The sequence below is a fragment of the Podarcis cretensis genome (assembly GCF_951804945.1).
Source record: "Podarcis cretensis genome assembly, chromosome: 6".
NCBI classification, from domain to species: Eukaryota; Metazoa; Chordata; class Lepidosauria; order Squamata; family Lacertidae; genus Podarcis; species Podarcis cretensis.
This window is the reverse complement of record NC_137175.1, coordinates 25,856,514-25,873,054: the sequence shown is the minus strand read 5'-3', so window position 1 is coordinate 25,873,054 and position 16,541 is coordinate 25,856,514.

Below are 16,541 nucleotides of genomic sequence, written 5' to 3'. Positions count from 1 at the left end.
TTATTTTTTAATGCTTTTATAGGAAAGAACAAAGAAAAATACAAATGCTCCTGATAAGTACAGCTAATAATAATAATAATAATAATAATAATAATAATAATAATAATAAAATAATTTGCTATTATTATTAACATTTCTATACTGTCCTTCATCTGATGATCACAGGGTGGGTTACAATATAAGACCACAAAAGTACATACCATAATAACAAACAAAGCAATACCCCTCCCAATTAAAAATGTCATAGATTGTTTAATTAATCAAAGGCCCGTTGTGAAGTAAACTGTAGGATGGCATTAGTTGGTATATTTAAAAACTAGATACTTATTTAAAGTAGGGTTCTTAAGTATCTTTGTAAAGAGGTTTTGACTGCAATGAAAGCTTGCCCCTTAGCAGAGTAAAAATTAAGCTATAACCGTTGTTGAGTGTGCTTAAATAAAATTCCAATTTTGTTTCCAAAGTGCTTCATCTTCACTTTGATTCTGTGGTCGAGGAGTACTGTAAGTTGCCAAAGCTTTTACTCTGAGATTATTAAAAACCCTTGCTCCTGGATATTAGAAAACACTGCCACATAGAGATCATGTCAGTAACACTTGAGAGGTCTGATATTGAGTGTCTAAACTTTAAAGCACCCACATCTCAGCTTCAGGATCTGTCCTTCCAGTGAGCACTCAGGGCTGATTTCCTTAAGAATGGATAGGTTTGATCTTCTTGCAGTCTATGGGACTCTCAAGAGTCTCCTCCAGCACCATAATTCAAAAGCATCAATTATTCGGCAGTCAGCCTTCTTTATGTTCCTTCTTGAACTTAATCCATCCCAGAAGTCCATTTGACTCCCAAAACTGTTCGAAAACCAAGACACAGCTTCCGATTGGCTGCAGGAGCTTCCTGCACTCATGCAGAAGTCACGTTGGATATTCGGCTTCCAAAAAACATTCAAAAACCGGAAAACTTCCTTCTGGGTTTTTGGAGTTCAGGAACTGATTTGTTTGTCAACTAAGCCGTTCAAGAACCAAGGTTCCACTGTATAACATTTTGTTGCAGATCCTACTCATTGCAGGCTATTCCAGAGTTCTTCCTCTTCCATGACACTTGCAGTATTTAACAAGCGTGTCATTTTCTGTCTTCATAATTGTTAAAAGATTCTGTTCATGTAGTGGGGGCGAATTAAAAGGCTAAATTGCATTCACTTACTTAAAAACAGCCCTGCTGTCAACTAAGATGCATATTTAATTGTTCTCCCTATACTTTGCAGGGCTGGAGCAGTTTCAAGCAGTCCACCAGTCATGGGCAGAGGAAAGGAAAAAATCATTAGAAAATCAATGTTTGCTTAATTGAAGATCCTTCTTCCAAATGGGAATGAAGTGAGATATATGACCTCAGATTCACTGACTGTATAATGATGTCAGTTTGTCAAGGTTTTGCATTGGGGAGGTTCAGAGAGGACATTTCGGCAGTTGCAATTCAGAAACAATAAGCAGAAAGGATGTGAGAAACTGCACGCTGAGGCCACCATTATTATTATTATTATTACTATTGTTGTTAATAGAGCCACCATGATTAAGAACCACAAGAAGTTAATATTATATATATATATAAAATCAGTGTTCAAATGGACAAAACAGCCATGTAGCCCCAAACCACCCAGCATATAGGTTTGTAGAGAGAGGCAAATGTGTTAAGAACTGTAAATCACACTGGAAAGGTTCAGCAGAAATTATGGATATTCATGAAAGAGGCAGAGAAGAGTGTATGAACGATCCATTATCATCATCAAAATGAGTTAAAAATATGGGGAGGGGAAAAAGGGGGGAAATACTGAATGGGAGATGAATTTCCTCCATTATTTATGAAATGTGCAGTGGCTGAAGGCCAAACTGGAAGATATGTGAAAGGAAGCCAGAGAGGGCTGGGGATCAAAACTGGGACTGTGGTACGTGGAGAGAGAAGGTTTAACTTTCTCACTTCCTTGTGTTTCTGGTGACAATTGTCAGTTTTGGAGCTGCTATTTGCCCTGGCGGGGTCAATGGCAAACTCTCCTGCCAGCTTTGCAGTGGCAGAGAAATTCTGCAGAGTGGTTTTCTTGTTTTAGGAAAGTGAAAAAAGAAAAGAAAAGAAACATCTCAGAAATCTTCCCAGGGGAAGAAAAAATATTTTGAGAAATTTTGGCTTAGCTCCAGATGATACAGCACTGAGCAATTTGGTCTGAACCATAATCAGTTACTGGTCCAGGCTGCTTACATTCTAAGAGCAGTTTAGAGCTGTCATTTTTGACCTAAGCAAGTTAGAATGGGATTTTTAGCCTTTATTCAGCTCTGCAAACATATCGAACAATTGCACAAAACCAACTTGCCAAACCTCAATAGATATAAAAATGATGAATTTAGCTGTCATGCAATTAATACAGAATTACACGAGCAATAACGAAATGATTACCCCTTTAATAATGCATCAAAGTTTTTCAGGAATATTTAGCCATTTATGTAAAATTTAACAAAATCGCCTGTAGCGAGTTATAGTAATTAGATATTTCCACCAAAAATATTGACAGTTCCTAATGGATCTCTTTGCATTATAAATTTAAATGCTGCACATTCCTTTTGAGTGGTTTGAGGAACAATATGAAATGCTTTAAAACCATAATGCCACCTTAGAGTCAGTACAGAATTATTACTGCATTAGCAAAGCCCATCAATCATTTGCGCAAATGTAGTTTGTGGATTTGCTCTCATGATTTAAAACTGCAGCTCAAGAATGGTGTATTCACATTTATTTTTCTACCACACGTGCAAAGGTCCCCGTCTTAGGTTATATAACTGGTGTGGTACTTGCAGGAACACACACCATTTCCACAGTACTTATTTCAATTACTGTTTTAAAACTATTCAAATCTGTATCTTCTCAACAAATAACATTTAAATCATGCATAATTTAATACAATTAAATACAAGAGGTGTATCATGGGAAGGATGATTCCGGCTACCCCAACCCTCACTTTTCAAAGTTTTATATGAAGCTGCAGTATTCCACACCTGGAACACTGAATCTAGTTCTGGGCACCACAATTTAAGAAGGAAATTAACAAGCTGGGACAAGTGCAGAGGAGGACAACCAAGATGATCAAGGATCTGGAAACTTAGCCTTATGAGGACCGGTTGAAGGAGCTGGGGTATGTTTAGCTGGAAAAGAGGAGTCTGAGAGGGGATAGGATAGACATCTTCAAATATATCGAGGGCTGTTGCATGGAAGATGGAGCAAGCTTGTTTACTTCTGCTCTGGAGGGTAAGACTTGAACCAGTGGCTTTAAGTTACAAGAAAGAGGATTCGACTAAACATCAGGAACAACTTTCTGGCAGTAAGAGCCATTTGACAGTGGAACGGACTCTCTTGGGAAGTTGTGGACACTCCTTCCTTGGAGGGTTTTAAGTAGAGATTGGATGGTCATCTGTCACAGATGCTTTAGCTGAGATTCCTGCATTGTAGGTACTTCAACTAGATGACCTTCAGGATCCCTTCTAACTCTACAGTTCTATGATTTTATGATTCCATCACTTTATGCTGCAGGAGAGGGACTGTGGGCAACATCATGTGATGTTTTAGGACCAAAGTGAAACTGCCATGCTCCCTTGTTATTTTTGCCCTTGCCAGGAGCATAATGTTGTTCATGTGATCTTGCTTTATTTAGAGTACTGAAATGTTGTTTGCACATTGCTCTCTTTGCTCGTCTTCTTCTTCTTCTCCTCACATTCATCTTCGGACAGACACCTCTTCAAGTTCTCCCCATTCCTCTTTGCTCTTTGCTTCTTGCACCCACAGCAACTTGCCAGGCTTCCAAAGGCAGATGGAGGAGTATCTGAAAACACCTATTATGTTGCTGCTTATAATGTCATTATGAAACTGTTCTTGCCATGGCTGATTTTGAGATGAACCCCTTTTTTTCTTCGTTGTAAGCCACTTTGACCATGATACATTTTGTGGAAAGGTGTCAACAAATAAAATTATGAAGATGATTATACATTCAATTCTCTGCCAAAGATGGTGGCCTCCTGTGGAAGTGGAGAATCTCCTGCTGACGGAGCTGCTCTTTCATAGATCAAAACTGTGTAGACATAGAATTCTATTCAAGTAAAGTCCCCATGCTGAGTTCCAAACATGCTGAGACTATGTTTTGCATTTCAGACCTTCTCGATTGAGGATGCCCTTCTTTCAGTAAATCTTGATTCTTTTGAACCTAGCTCCGCAAGTTGCCATTTTCATTTTTCATTTTCTATTAACATTTTTATTGATTTTAAGTCACATATAGGGACAATCAACAAAGCACACAATATTAATCATAGAAGAAACCCTTGGACCCCCAAAACCCTACCCACCCTTCAAATCCTCAATTAATTGTGGAAAATGAAATTAGTTTATTACAGAGTGCAAACTCAGTTGTCACACACTGTTCTATAATGATAAATGGCAAGTGCCCCTGTCATAGACAGGGTCAGTGAGGAGAGAAGGCAGCTCAAGGGAATTCCCATTGGGGTCCCCCTACAAAAACACACACTCACACACTTCCACATACTTGTGAATTGTGCTGCATATATTTTAAATATATGTTCTACCATAATGAAAGGAAATAGGCTAAGGCACTTCTCCCCAAAATTGAAGCCCACTGACATACTGAGGGGACTGAGATACTGCTGCTCTCTTGGTGAACTGCAGGTCTAGCTTGGTCCTGGGGATCTCCCTTTGGCCATAATAAACTTCCTTTCATATGTCATGTATCCATTATTGCATTGAGAGGGATTTCAGTACCTTTGGCCTCTTGCTACACAAGAGTTCTTTTTAGGGTTGTCATATGTCCAGAATTTCCTGGACATAGCCAGGATTTGGCTCTCGTAAACAGCGTCTGGGCGGAAATGTCTTAAATGTCTGGGAAAATCCAGATGTCTGTCAACCCATGTTGGAAGTGTAGATTTTGGGCAAACTATTTAAGTGTTATCAGAGAAAACTAACCTTAGGGAAGGACCATAGCTTAGTGGTAGAACATCTGATTCTGATGCAAAAGGTCCTTGTTCAATCCTTGATGTCTCTTGCAGGAGAGTAGTCTCCTGCCTGAAATTCTGGAGAGCTGCTGTTAGCTAGTGTAGGTTGGTTGTAAGTCACTTTGGGTTTCCTTGGGCAAGATAAAGAAACTAAAACGTTTAAACAATGACGACAATAGCAGCAGCAACATGGACAATACTGACCTAGGTGGATCATTACTCTGAATCGGAATACGGCAAATGCTTTCTAGACATGGGAAAAGCAAAAACATGGACGAGCAGTTGATGTGTAAGCAGTTGATGGGCCTTAAGCTTTCAACTTGCTGACCTGATAATGAATCCCCAAACCCAGTTCACAAAGCTTGCAAAGCCATTTCCGAACTTGAGAGGAGAGGGGGTTGCGGGCCACCCCCTCCCACACACGCGGGGGCTGGCCTTCTGCCCCCGCGAGAACAAGGGAATCCCCAGGCATGCCTGCGACCCTGCCTGCCAATCGGCGGGTGGGGGAGGCATGGCCTAGCCCATTTAAGGCCAGGTGCGCCCGGGGACCGCCCTCTTTGCCCCATTCCAGCTGACCGATTTTCCCATCCCACCCACCCTTTAGGCTTAGCTAGCTATGACCTTGCTATGGACTCCGGTTGGTCACCGCAAGGGGCCTGGTAGGAATTTTTCCAACTTGGCGCTCTTCCAGCCTTTTGGTTTTTTCGCCTACCTCGTAGCAAACGTCACAACTTCCTCGGTATTGGCAGTTAGGCATTGGCAGGGGTAATTGCTATGCAAATAAAGGGGGAAGGAAGTGCCATCACCTTCCCCCAAGGAAAAGGGTAGTCCAGTAGAGGACTCCGGGGGGCGTTGCCTTGTCCGAAACCCAGTGACACCCGTGGGATCCTAGTTGGCGTACTTCAACAGGACTCCCATGGCTTGTGGATAACCCTTCCCAGTCTCCATGCCGGGTAGTCGATAGGAGCCAATGCCTAAGGCCAATACCTTTCAATTCCTGTAATCAATAAAGTTGTGGCCTTTTATGCCCATTAACCTTAAATAATGTGTCCGGTGTCTTCATTTCACATGGGGGGAGGGGATTTGCCACACAACCTCACTTCCCAGAAAGGGCAGCCAGGGGCAGACTTTGGGCTCTCAAATTTCATATAATAATAATAATAATAATAATAATAATAATAATAATAATAATTTATTATTTGTATCCCGCCCATCTGGCTGGGTTTCCCCAGCCACTCTGGGCGGCTTCCAACAAAGATGAAAGATACACTGAAATGTCACATATTAAAAACTTCCCTGAACAGGGCTGCCTTCAGATGTCTTCTGAATGTCAGGTAGACGTTTATCGCTTTGACATCTGATGGGAGGGCGTTCCACAGGGAGGGCACCACTACCGAGAAGGCCCTCTGCCTGGTTCCCTGTAACTTGGCCTCTCGCAGTGAGGGAACCGCCAGAAGGCCCTCGGAGCTGGACCTCAGTGTCCGGGCAGAACAAAGGGGGAGGAGACGCTCCTTCAGATATACTGGACCGCGGCCATTTAGGGCTTTAAAGGTCAGCACCAACACTTTGAATTGTGCTCGGAAACATACTGGGAGCCAATGTAGGTCTTTCAAGACCGGTGTTATATGGTCTCGGCGGCCGCTCCCAGTCACCAGTCTAGCTGCCGCATTCTGGATTAGTTGTAGTTTCTGGGTCACCTTCAAAGGTAGCACCACGTAGAGTGCATTGCAGTAGTCCAAGCGGGAGATAACCAGAGCATGCACCACTCTGGCAAGACAGTCTGCAGGCAGATAGGGTCTCAGCCTACGTACCAGATGGAGCTGGTAAACAGCTGCCCTGGATACAGATTTGACCTGTGCCTCCATGGACAGTTGTGAGTCCAAAATGACTCCCAGGCTGCGCACCTGGTCCTTCAGGGGCACAGTTACCCCATTCAGGACCAGGGAATCCTCCACACCTGCCTGCCTCCTGTCCCCCAAAAACAGTACTTCTGTCTTGTCAGGATTCACCCTCAATCTGTTAGCCGCCATCCATCCTCCAACCACTTCCAGACACTCACACAGGACCTTCACCACCTTCACTGGTTCTGATTTAAAAGAGAGGTAGAGCTGGGTATCATCTGCATACTGATGAACACCCAGCCCAAACCTCCTGATGATCTCTCCCAGTGGCTGCATGTAAATGTTGAAAAGCATGGGGGAGAGGACAGAACCCTGAGGCACCCCACAAGTGAGAGCCCAGGAGTCTGAACACTCATCCCCCACCACCACTTTCTGAACACGGCCCAGGAGGAAGGAGCGGAACCACTGTATGACAGTGCCCCCAGCTCCCAGCCCCTCAAGACGGTCTGGAAGGATGTTATGGTCGATGGTATCAAACGCCGCTGAGAGATCCAGCAGAACTAGGAAACAGCTCTCACCTTTGTCCCTAGCCCGCCGGAGATCATCAACCAGTGCGACCAAGACAGTTTCAGTCCCATGATGCGGCCTGAATCCCGACTGGAAGGGATCCAGATTTCAGAGGCCCCCGGTGTGATGCTAAAATTCAGTGGCACCCCAGGCCTTGCACACTCCATTCTACAGCATTGTTGTTGTGCCCCCTGCAGTGCGGTGCCCCATGTGGCCAAACTGGTCATGCTACCCTAAACCTACCTCAGAGGCAACTCAAACATATGCAAATATATACACACACCAATTGAAATAATCATACCCCAAGTCCCCTGGTAAGTAATTTAAAAGTTAGCTTTCAAGTGTAGCATTTGAGTGAGCTTGCCTGATCCTAAATAGAACACATGCTAACTTTTGACATGTTCTGTACGGCAGCCAGAGAATGCCTTTTCTTGATTTTGACCAGGCAAAGAAAATGAATGGCCATGCCAGATCCAAAGTGCAATGCTTTGCAGATGGAGGTGTCCAGAGAGTCTCTCTTTCCTATCCCATGTCGGCACTTTTAAGAAATCGACATTAAGAAGTAGGCAAGCGAAAGCAGACTTTTTGTTAAATGACTGAAGCTTGGCAGTTGCATGGAGGTCATAGCGTTCAGTCAGTGTCAACCTCCATTCCCCAGAGTTGTATCCTGTAATGTATTTATTTATCATTACCAATGGCCAAAATCTCTCTTCCCCCCCATCTTTCAGTTTGCTCTGTCCAAGGCCACGAGGTTCCGACAGAGATCAATGATGCTCCTACTGTGATGAAGCAGCTCGTCAAAACCTGAATTAGATGTTAAATCTTTCTGAAGTGGGGAGGAGGCAGAGGGAGGGGAAACACATTGTGCTAAGGATTTATCATGTGTTGATTCCTGTGAGATAATATATTGGAGAAGATTTGGTTTGGTGCAAAGTTTCAAAATGCTGTTTCAGGACTGCTGTGGCTGCCAGGTTTATGATAGATCTCCAGTGCCTTCCTCTCACCTGTTAGGATCATGTATGTGTTACAGATGGATGGGTACTTAAAATATCTAAGCACAATGCATATCTAGGCATGGTACCAAAATACCAATGAGTAATAGAAAGCCCGTGTGGTGCTGTAGTCAGAATGGGGATTTGATCTGCGAAGACCTGTGAAAGCCAGTGTGGTACAGTGGTTGGAGTGTCAGACATGGGCTGGGCAGACCTGGGTTCAAATCTCCATTCTGCGTTAATCACCAGCTTTCAGCCTAACCTACAGAAAGATAAAATTGGGGGGGGGGATGTGAGGATAAAATTGGGTTAGCATATATAATGTTCTGAGCAGGGAAAGGTCTTCAAGCAGAAGTCCCACTCAGCAGAATGAGCAAGGGGATCAGCAGGAAGTCCCTCCCTAGTTCCAGTTGCACTTCCGTGGGAGGAAGCAGGTCATCGGCATGAGCCCAAACTACTTACATCATTTCCTGCTCTTTTTAAGAAGTGTTGAACAGCACCTCCAGTACAAGATGCACTCAAAAGCAAACCTCACTGCACATGGATTCAGAAATGACCTTGGGGAGCTTATAATGCTAACTACTAAGAAGGGATGATCTATACAAGCCCTTGAATTCCTCTGGCCAGATGCAGAAGATGACAGGACAAAAAGATTCAATGGCTAATATATTGTCCTATGATGGTCCATCTTCCTTTTCACGAGGGTTCACCAATCTTTTTAGGCCTGTGGGCACATTTGGATTTTTGAGGAGGTGCTATAGGGTGCCCTTTGGTCATTTCTGGCCAGGATTACTCCCCACCCCCCAGAGAAAGAAACAGAGCTAGTAGACATACACAAGCTTCACTTTTCCAAGTGATCTATTTAAAACTCAGATCCAGCTGAATCTCAGCCTGAAAAGCACACTGAGCTGAAAGAGGAAATGGGAAAGAGAACAATTCTTCCAATTACTCTCTTGTACTTTTTTAAAATGGGGGGGGGGGGAGAGAGAGAAAGTAACCACCCTCACAGTTTCATGACTATGAGGTAAGTGAGTTGGAGGGGCGGCTGCACAGAGTCTTTCTGGTACAAGGAAGACCTCAAGAGCTCCATGATGCCCATGGCCACCACCTGGTGAGCAAAATTCTGCACATTACCTTGTTCTACAGGAGGACTCATAATAATGGTTGATGTTAAAATCATAAACTGTTCATCTATGGTGGACGTCCCTAAAAACTATCCAAAACATAACTCTATTGCAACAGTGATGCATTTCACAAGAACAAATGGCCCAAAAGGAAAATTACACTGTAAAAGTACGAGCGTAGTTTCTAAGTGCATTGTTCTGTAAAACACAGTCAAATAAGATATGTGGCATGATTTCAGCAGATCACACTGAACCATAAACCAGCAGAGAACACTCCATGATGAAACCAAAGGGGACAAACAGGCTGCTTGGAAGAATAACATTTTGTTACAGCAGGGATATGAATTTAACAGATTTCTTATTGTGTTTGGCAGAGAATTTCACACCCCCATTGATCTATGGCTAAAGTTTAATGGCAGCATGTTGATTTGATCTAACCCTTCCTTGGGGCTTCGCATTGCAAAAGCAAAACTGTAAATGATGTCGATGCGGTTATAATTGTCAGAGGCACAGTAGGATGTAATTTCAACTGGGAGGTGCTTGAAGATTAATCGTCATCTTTAAAATGCTGAGTTGCCCACAGATCCAGTCAGGATACCTTTATAATTGGCTAAAGACTGTAAACTGAAGAAGTATGATTGTGTTCTCTGGAGCTGGGTGTAATCGATTCCTCTCTTTAACCAACTCTGCCCCAGGAACTTCAGAAGTCCAGGAAAAGAGAGGGAGAAAGGGAAAGAGCGAGAGAGTTCATTTTTCCTTCCTATTACTTCCGTTTAGCTGCTGGAATCATACTGGTATTATGTGATGTGAACCAGCTGTCAGTCTGATCCATCATGATGGTGTACTTGAGGATGCAGATGAATGTATTTGGAATAATATCTCTCTCTCTCTCTCTCTCTCTCTCTCTCTCTCTCTCTCTGCTACTGGAACCACTTTCCTCAACCCCACACCCCACCCCTGAAATGTATAACTGGCAATCTCAGCTGTAACAAGAAAAATTAACGTGGTGTCATGTGGCAGATGAGAACACAAATGCTTGTGTACCAGTGCTAGGAGACTGAACTGGAATAAAGATTTCATGCAATAACTTAAACAGATGACTTGGGATTTAGGCTAATATTAAAGCTGGTGGTTTTGCTCACTTTGAAAAGCCCCATTCTTAGCAGAATTTGTCCTCAAGGCAATTGGTAATAGCATGCCTAGGACATTCTGATTACAAGAGAAAAAGAAGTTTATAAAGCTAAATGTCCCTCATTACTCCTTCCTTTTATTACCACTTACAGCAAATGACCGGTAGAGTAACAAAGAAGCACCTTATTGTGGCGTCTTCATTCTGTTTTATCTTCTGTGTTGTTTATAAGGTCTACTGAGTTATGAAAAAGCTCCTGAGCTTTGTAATTCACCCTTTCTGTCGCCCCATTCCCTGGATTGTAAAATACAACATTTAACAACACTGTAGAAGTGTTGCTTCTTTCTTCTCCTTTCTCCTGTCGCAACCAAGGGGCATTATGAAATTGCATGAACTGCAGATGTGGCTTGAGATGAGTTGGCCCTTATCTTAGGTAGGCATGTTGGCAAAACGGACATTTGGCTTCCGAAAAACATTCGCAAACTGGAACACTTACTTCTGGGTTTGTGGCATTCAGGGGCCAATTTGTTCGTCAGCTAAGCTGTTCGGGAACCAAGGTTCCCCTGTAGTGTTATTACTTCCCTTGATCTGGACACTATACTTCTGTTAATGCAGCTTAGAATAGCTGCATCATACTGTCGACTCATGTTAAGCTTGTGGTCCACTAAGATCCCTAGATCCTTTTTGCATGTACAGGTGTGCCCCATCTTATATTTGTGTTGCTGGTTCTTCCTGCCCAAGTGCACAACCTTACATTTGTCCTTATTGAAATTCATTTTGTTAGTTTGGGCCCAGTCCATCATGTTCATCCATATCACAATTCACAAAGATCAAATTCTTCAAGCATTTCTAAGCTTATACTATATAGCTCTTATGAATTATACATCTATCATCATCATCATTAATGAATTGCTTCCTTTGAAGCATGTCAAAGTGATTTCACAATACCATAAACTTATAAAAAAACAATTGCGTGTGTGTCAAAAGAATTGCATATATTAAAAGCAATTGCAAACCCAGTAGAGAAACCAAATGGGACAAAAAAGCTCTATTCCTCTGCTGAGTGACTCCAACATCTGCAAAAAACCTTCCCAAACCTAGCATCTGCTCTTAGTCCTTTGGCATGACTGTAAAGCAACATTGCAATCAAACCAACAACAGAATGATTTGAATGATATACCTGCAGGAACAAATCACCTAATGTTAAGCTAGATTTTGATGAACGGTTACCTAAATGATTGTCTTAAGTTGCAACGGCAGTGTTGTTTACAGAAATTAACAGGATTAACAAGGCCATTATTTATTCCATACAACAGGAGCTGTAACAAGAAACCAAACAATACAGTTGAGTCTGGAGAAATAAATCTCACAGAGGGCACTGTAATATTCATGATTGAAATATAAATCAAAGCATTTGATGGATAAGGGATAGGTCAATGGTGAAGCTTTCTGTTCTCTTCTGTAAAATCCATGTGGCAGGCGGAAAGTTTTCAAATTAATTGTTCCAGGCCTTTTCTTCCGATAGATGCTGTTAAAAATGGGTGTGAGATTCTTGCCGTCAAACCCCGTGCAGGAGAATCTACAGCTGCCCTTTGGTAAAACCGCAACTCCAGCACACACACACACACACTGACAATGAGAGCACAGAAAAGCATCCACTTTCAATATCCATCAAGCCTTCCATTTTTAGAGCTTAAACGGCAATGTAAGGTTAAAAGCAGCCAGCCTGCTATGCGGCACGGAAATTTTGCTCATTGTGACTTGATGTTTTTACTCTGTTCCAATATGAAATGTGTAAGAATGTGACAAAGACAAAGTCTGATATGGACCTGTGTGAGCAAGGTGGTTTATGCCTGTAAGCCTGCAGTTTAAAACATACAGTGGTACCTCGGGTTACATACGCTGCAGGTTACATACACTTCAGGTTACACACTCCGCTAATAAAGAAATAGTGCTTCAGGTTAAGAACTTTGCTTCAGGATAAGAACAGAAATCGGGCTCCAGCGGCGCGGCAGCAGCAGGAGGCCCCATTAGTTAAAGTGGTGCTTCAGGTTAAGAACAGTTTCAGGTTAAGAACGGACCTCCGGAACGAATTACCGTATTTTTTGCTCTATAAGACTCACTTTTTCCCTCCTAAAAAGTAAGGGGAAATGTGTGTGCGTCTTATGGAGTGAATGCAGGCTGTGCAGCTATCCCAGAAGCCAGAACAGCAAGAGGGATTGCTGCTTTCACTGCGCAGCGATCCCTCTTGCTGTTCTGGCTTCTGAGATTCAGAATATTTTTTTTCTTGTTTTCCTCCTCCAAAAACTAGGTGCGTCTTGTGGTCTGGTGCATCTTATAGAGTGAAAATACAGTAAGTACTTAACCTGAGGTACCACTGTATTAAAAAAAATTAGTCCACCAACAGAACTGAATTCTGTGACCTAAAAAGTGAATGTAGCTGCATAATTCTTTATGAATTTATCGTTAATTATTTTATACAACCATAGTGTTGGAAGGGACCCTGAGGATCATCTAGTCCAACCCCCTGCAATGCAGGAATATGCAGTTGTCCCATACAGGGATCAAACCTGCAACCTTGGTGCTATCAGCACCATGCTCTAACCAACTGAGCTATCCAGAATGGATTCTGCATCAGTTTGCCATTAGCAAAGACAAGGAACAATGTGGAGGAGCAGCCTTCTGGCTTCTGAGGCCTTACTCTGCACATATTGGCAAGCTACTCTATCTAGCCATGAGGACTAGAACCTTGTTTTTGAAATGTTTTCTTTTTTAATGAAGAACAAAGTACTCAGGCTGTTGCTGCTGTGCCTTATACCAGCTGTCTTTTCTCTTTGTGTGAAGATTGCAGCAGTCGTCAGCCTAGCCTCTGAGGATAGCCATATTAATAGTGCTTACCCAGCCCTGGTGCTACACTAGAGGAATCCAGCAGAGGGACTGTGCATCCTTGCTGAGTCTCAGCTCTGAAACAAATAGGTAATGTAGCTTAGTATGGTAGTAATTACTTTAACAAGCACAACTTTTCTCCCCCATAACCTCAGCCTCATCATGTCTGAGGTCAGCGTGCAGTGATAAACAGAAATAAGAGCTTGTTTGTTTGGGACAGAGGTTCACTTCAGTTGACAATGAATGATGACTTTCTTAAGCAATCATAATTATGAGGGGATGCTTTCAACTGAAACATAACCCAGCTAACCACAGTTGACTGATACCATCACAGTCCTCAAGCAGTTGTAAAAGAAGCACTGGATGACTAAACTTTGAAATCTGATGTTTTGGCTTTTCCATTGTGCTGTGTGGGCATTTATTCCTAGACAAAGCTTTTCAAGATATTAATAAAACCAGGTATAAATTGGGCTGGAAAGTACCTAAGCTTACTGCTGTGTAGACACATATAAGGTTGCACTGTTAAAGGTAAAGATAACGGGACCCCTGACTGTTAGGTCCAGTTGCGGATGACTCTGGGGTTGCGTGCTCATCTCGCTCTATAGGCTGAGGGAGCCAGCGTTTGTCCGCAGACAGCTTCCGGGTCATGTGGTCAGCATGACTAAGCCGCTTCTGACGAACCATAGCAGCGCACGGAAACACAGTTTACCTTCCCGCCAGAGTGGTACCTATTTATCTACTTGCACTTCGTGCTTTTGAACTGCTAGGTTGGTAGGAGCAGGGACCGAACAACGGGAGCTCACCCCATTGCAGGGATTCGAACCACCAACCTTCTGATCGGCAAGCCCTAGGCTCTGTGGTTTAACCCACAGTGCCACCCGCATCCAAGGTTGCACTGTTAGGAAATGGCTTAACACAGGTTCTCAAGATAGCAAGGAATGTTTCAGGCTGACTGAGGGCATGTTTTCATGCGTGCACAGTCCATTTGTGCACTATAGGTTTGCTTCTCTAACAAAACTGTCTCTCCTTCTCTCTGCACGCCACACTCCCGTTCAAAATCTGATCCAGTGATTTAGGGGTCCTCTGAAGATTTTGCGATGCAATGGTAGAGGAATTATAGTTGCAAGAGACCCCAAGGGTCATTTAGTCCAATCTAATTTAAAGAAGGGGGTTGTGTCCTCAGAAGGGGTGACCATGACAAAGATTAGAGTCATGGTCAATTGAAAGGAAAGATTTCAGTTGAGGGCAGGGTGACCATGACTTGTATTGCATTCAAATTTGGTGGAAAATGAGAAGGTTTGCTTAAAAACAAAATTAAAAGTAACCTGCACATGGATGTACAATTTGGAAGGCTCAATTCCTGCTGCATGGGCAGCTTTGCCTGCAAATGTCATCCTCAATACATGAAAAGGCAATGAAGGTTATAGCCAATTTTAGATTGTCCATTATAGTGAATGGGGTAAAAACAGAGCTTTGTTTTAGATGCCAAAGAAGACATTGAATTGGAAAGACACATGAGAGGCTCTGAAAAAGATTGGTCTTCTTCCCAAATCTACATATGCACAGATAAGACAAATCTTGTGGTTGTTGCACACTCACATTAAAGGTAAAGGTAAAGGGACCCCTGACCATTAGGTCCAGTCGTGACCGACTATGGGGTTGCGGTGCTCATCTCGCTTTATTGGCCGAGGGAGCCAGCGTACAGCTTCCGGGTCATGTGGCCAGCATGACTAAGCCGCTTCTGGCAAACCAGAGCAGTGCACAGAAACACTGTTTACCTTCCCACCAGAGCGGTACCTATTTGTCTACTTGTACTTTGATGTGCTTTCGAACTGCTAGGTGGGCAGGAGCAGGGACCAAGCAACGGGAGCTCACCCCATCACGGGGATTCGAACTGCTGACCTTCTGATCGGCAAGTCCTAGGCTCTGTGGTTTAACCCACAGCGCCACCCATGTCCCACACACTCACATTATAAGTCATTGAATTTCATATTTCAAGCCATGGAATTAGGTATTGCAAACTTTTGTGGCATCACTGTCAAAATCAATGGATGCTCTGTGTATGGGTCAAAAAACAAGGGAAATTGGGGTGATTTTGGGGGTAGCCTCCTCTCTCTCCTTCTAAGGGCACTAGAAAGGAGGCAGACCCATACGTGTATCGTCCAGGGCCTTCAAGCCGCCTACTGATGTACAGTGTTGTAATCATTACAAGGCCAGCTCCCAGTATGAAAGGCCTCAAGGCAAAGTGATCTCTGATATCACTCTGATTCAGTGCCCCCCTCTTCCAGCTGCTGCTGGTAGGGATTAGCGGTAGTCACTCTTGTAACAACCCACAGTGCCACAAGAACGGCATGTTGCTGCAGAGCACTGCGGGTAATTTAAAATGGCAGCTTCCCAGCCACCCACTGTTGCTACTCAGTAAAGACCAGACTGTAAGGTAAAGGTAAAGGTACCCCTGCCCGTACGGGCCAGTCTTGACAGACTCTGGGGTTGTGCGCCCATCTCACTCAAGAGGCCGGGGGCCAGCGCTGTCCGGAGACACTTCCGGGTCACGTGGCCAGCGTGACATCGCTGCTCTGGCGAGCCAGAGCCGCACACGGAAACGCCGTTTACCTTCCCGCCAGTAAGCGGTCCCTATTTATCTACTTGCACCCGGAGGTGCTTTCGAACTGCTAGGTTGGCAGGCGCTGGGACCGAGCAACGGGAGCGCACCCCGCCGCAGGGATTCGAACCGCCGACCTTTCGATCGGCAAGCCCTAGGCGCTGAGGCTTTAACCCACAGCGCCACCTGTGTCCCAAGACCAGACTGTAGGATGATAGAAAGAGGAATGAGCCCAGAAGGTGTTGGGGCAGCAGTGGACCCTTCCAGGGTGCCAGGACCCTGGCAGGATGTTGCGTGCTGCTGCAGGGCCTGAATCCAAATTAAATGATCTTCAGATGTAGTAGGATACAAAACTAATTGTAAATAAGTA